Source organism: Mustela nigripes, chromosome 10 (assembly GCF_022355385.1).
Source record: "Mustela nigripes isolate SB6536 chromosome 10, MUSNIG.SB6536, whole genome shotgun sequence".
In the NCBI taxonomy this organism is placed as follows: Eukaryota; Metazoa; Chordata; class Mammalia; order Carnivora; family Mustelidae; genus Mustela; species Mustela nigripes.
The window spans coordinates 39,099,018-39,103,609 of NC_081566.1; positions in this window are offsets into that span (position 1 = coordinate 39,099,018).

Below are 4,592 nucleotides of genomic sequence, written 5' to 3' on the forward strand. Positions count from 1 at the left end.
GCCATGGAGAAGATGCGTAAGTGCTTACTACGCATTAGGCTACGGTGCCTCATGCTGGGTCCCTGCCTGGGGGCTGCCTTCCGGGATCCTGGTCGCTGTTCTCATACCCACAGGACAGTGGTCTTGGGGAGCCTCCAGCTGGCCCTGCATGCCCACCACCGCTCTGCTGTCCGATCCCACCTCCACTGGCAACATCCGCCAGGACAGCCCACTCCGAGTCTAAAAGCTGGAATCTATGCATGTACTTGACCCAGGAGCAGCGCGCCCTGGGCACAGCCGGCCTTGGCAGGATTGGAGGAAGACAGGGCTGCAGCAGGTGGGGGGCCGACTCACTTGCCTCCTGGAGGCCCAACGAGCCCCTCCCTCTGCCTCTTCTCTTGCTGGGGAGAGGAAAGGCCCCCAGTTCTGCTGAGTCACCATTTGCAAACTCCTTCCTGAGAGGTGTTTTGTTTTTTAATAATTAGGGAGTTGGCCCACGTTGGCTCATTCCAGCAGTGTCGCCGGCTCTGCCAAGCTCTCTAAGGGGCCCCTGGAGCTGGGGGCTCCTGGGACCGCTCTGTGCCTCCTTTGATGGGACACTGCTGGCCTCCCCCACCTTGAGCGGGGCCAGGCAGGCTTGCTGTGTTACCAGAAGGCTGGGGCTGGTCAGGCCAATCATGGCAGTCACAAGAAGTCAGGGGAGAGGGCAGGCCATGCGTCTGGCCCAGGCAAGTGAGGTGGGGGAACTCGCACCTGTTTCAGGGCAGAGAGCTGTGGCTTTGTTGTTTTCTGGGGTCCCGGCAGCTAGTAGACCCACCTCTCCTGCCAGGCCTCCCGGGAGTAGGAGGGCTCCTGGGTGACAGCTCCCCCCACACCCTAGGAACTGTCACCCAGGAGCCTTCCTACTCCCTGGCCAGGAAAGGGTACCCCTGCCCTACTAGAGGCCAGGCCCAGGTGTAGGCTCTGCACCCCCCCGTAAAGGGTACTGGGTGCATGGACCACTCACCATGGGACTTCCTCCACCCCCGGGGCTGGCCCAGTAGTCCCGGCGAAAGCCTGCTGTTCCCTGGCAGCAGCACCTGCCCACCCCCCCACCCCCACCCGCCGCCTGCGTCACGGGAGCTGTTGGTGCTTGTACCCGGCTTCCCAAGCGATGAGACATGGCTCCCAGCCTACCTCCCCAAGCCGCTGGCAGCTCACACCCTGTCATCTGGGGAGCCGCAGATCCAGGAGTGCCCCCAAACCCCTCTCCCCTTCTGCCTGGGCAGTAGACCTGGGACCCTGGCCCACGGGAGGAGGAGACCAACCATGGGCTATAGGAAATGAAGCTGGATCCCCTTTTGAGAGCTCCAACCAATTCCCCCAACCAGGCCTTGAGGGTGGGGCCGAGAACCAGAAAGGGACCAGGAATGAGTTAGGCTGGACCAGGTCTCAGAACTGAGCAAGGCCTGTGCAGAGCAGATTCTGGGAAAAATATGCACACAGAGATGGGTGTGTCCAGCTCTGCCTTCTGAACAGAGACTCGGTCTCCTCCCAGCCACGGTCCCTGCTCCAACAGAGAGCCACACCCATCGCCCGATGCTGTCCCGTCTCAGGTGACCTTTGTAAAGAGGGCAGGTGCCTGTGTGCTAGACCCTGTCCATCATTTCCCTCCCTCTGAGTCTGCCTGTCTGAAAGACTGTGTTTTATATCTCGAGGTGTGTTTTACATATGATCAAATGCACAGACCTCCAGGGTACATTTTGATAAGTTTTAAGTGTACCCATCAAGATCAGCACACCCTCAACCCTCCTGAGAGTTCCTCAAGGTTAAGAGTCACCTGCTGGCAGGGCCTGTGTCACCATCATCTCTGTGTCTCTCCTGCACCTGGCACTAGGTACGGGTTTGTATGTGGAAAGGTTTTCCCACATTGGCTTATCTTCCCTGTACAAAGGGACCCCTCACACCCTCTCCCCAGTAAACTGTGTCTCTGGGTGCCCTGGTTGTGTCCAGAGACTTTGTGGGATTGGGATAGCCCCACCAAGCCCATGGGCTCTAGGCTAAATCGGCTCACCATAGTCTTTTTGCTCCCTGCCTCTGAGCACTGTCTACCGCTCAAGGTTCCCTTCACTCCCGGTATGTTCCTGTCTGGCCCCACAAGTTCCAGGAAGGTGGGGACCCTGGGAGATGAATGCCCTGCCTATTCTGGGGGAACTAACAGTCGAAGCTTGAGTTGGAACACCGGCTTGGGGAGACGAGCCCACTCTGGCCTGGGGAGGCGGTGGGGCTCCAGTGTGAGCAAGACCCGCTCCAGAGCTGGCCTTAGCCCCCTCATAGCCACAGAAATTTTGACCTCATGCTAGACCCTGCACCTTGTTCTTGCAATGACTACGGCAAGGCCTATTTCCCTAATGTGCAAAATAAGGGGGTTATAAAAAAGGGAACTCAACCCTTTGTGGCACCAAAAATCTTTCCCAGTGATGCTATTTAAAATCCTAATACACTGAGCAGATAGAAGTGGGACCCACTCAGACTTGGGCAGGAGGGGTTCCGAACCCCAGTCGCCAAGAAAACCTCTCCCTTCCAACAGAAGCTCCAGGTGGCCCCCGCGAGACCCTTGGGTTCCTTTGCCACTTTGAGGTCCCTGGTGATAGGGCCTGCTCCAGACGAGACATGTGCATCCCGGTCACCCTGAGACACCCCCTTACTGTGAAGGGGCAGAGAGATCTACTGGCAGAAAAGAAAGAGAGGAAGTGACCAACTATTGATTAAGCTCCAGCCGTGTGCTGTAAGTCTTTATATCTATGACCTCATTTATTTCTCATGACCATCCCACAAAGGGGTTGTTACTACCCCGTTTTACAGACAAAAACTATGCTCAGAGAGTACAGAGGAATCTGCTTGGGATTACACAACTGGTTCCCTCCAGGAATGTCAGGTCATGATGAGGAGTCCAGCAAGACGGAAGAATCCTGGTCCGGACGGTCATCTCTGTTGTGCTGGGATATTTACATCACCCAACAGTCACTCAGCAAACATGCCAGGCATGAAGCAGAGACTCTGTGTCATGGCAGGAATGGGGGAATTCTTTGCTCAGGGACTATTGTCGCCAGGAAGTTTGACTGTTGTGTTTTCCCATCCTCAGGGCCGCAGAAGGTGGGAATGTGGCTTCTTTCAGGTTTTCTATGACCAGGTAGACCAGCTGCCCAACGCTGGACTGCTGGTAGCCATGGAGGGAAATGGAACCTGGGGTCCTGGTGGACTGAGGGCATCGTGGGTGGCAGGTAGGAACCACAGGGCTGGATTCCTGAGCCCAGTTGCTCATTGGGCAAGACAAGCCAGGAGGCAAGGGACTCTTCAGGGCTTCCTGGAGGTCTGGGTCTCTAGCTCTTCCCAGACGAGCATGAGGCTTCATGAGCACCAAGAAAGACTGATCCTCTCTGAAGTGGAAATCTGTTAGGGCAGAGGCTGCTTCAGCCTATTTACCACACTTCCTGAGGCCTCTCCCTGGGCTGACCCATTAAATGTGTTAAGTGAAGTTATGGGGAGAAAATTTGGGGTTGGCTCCCGTTGTTCCCAAATCCCCTCAGGGACAGAGATCCCAAGGGGCCTTTTCTTTGTCCCGTTCACTCCCTTCCTTTCCCTTCCCCCCCTGGTAGGGGACCAGCTGAGAGCCAAGCTGGCAGGAATTGGACCCACAATTGGGCTGGATGCCTCACCATTTAGCTTAGAGCTGCCCCCAGGGAAGATGGGGAGGGGTGGGGGGGAATATGACAGAATGGCCGATGGGCTCAGGGGCCAGGAGGGAGAATCACACCGGACAGGGGCCTCCTGCACAGAACCTGGCAGAGGTCAAGGAGAGAAACTCATGGGTGTTGAATGAATGGATGGATGGATGATGAATGAATGGATGAATAAATGCATATTTTATTATTTCCTTTGTCCAGAACAATCTCCCGGCCTTAATACTCTTTGTGTCTCTAGCTTGAAAATCTGTGCTGTCCAATACCACACCAGAGCACAAAGTACAAATCTCAGACACTTCATATGAGAAAAAGAAAGCTAAAATATCTCAGTAATTTTTATATAGATCACAGGTTGAAATAATATTTTGGCTATATTGTGTCAAATAAAATATATTACTAAAATTAATTTCACCCATCTCTTTTTACTTTTTTAAATGCAATCACTAGAAGAATTTAAATTACACACGTTGCTCACATTGTATTTATTAGGCTGTCATGATCTCCATGCGTCTCTTGCTGGTTCCCTGCCCTGTCTGGAACCCTAGGGCTCTGCAAAGCATACAACCCAGCTCTACCCTCCTGATGGGATGACTTCTGGGCCTGAGAATGAGGCCCACTGGTCAGAGGCCTCGTCGTTGTGCTAGACTGGGAGCTTATCAGTGCTGGTGAAGAAACAGCCCAGACGATCGAAGGCTACCAGCTGGAGCGCAGATCTGAGTAGGGGTCAGGAGTGGGAAGGAACCAGCAAGCATGACATGGAAAAGGGGGCCAGCAGAAGGATCACGCACCCACTGTGTGTCAGGAGCATTATTTGTGCTGCTCCCCTTAATCCTCTTGACATTTTATGGGATAGATGATATTATCTCTATTTTGCGTCAGGAAACTGAG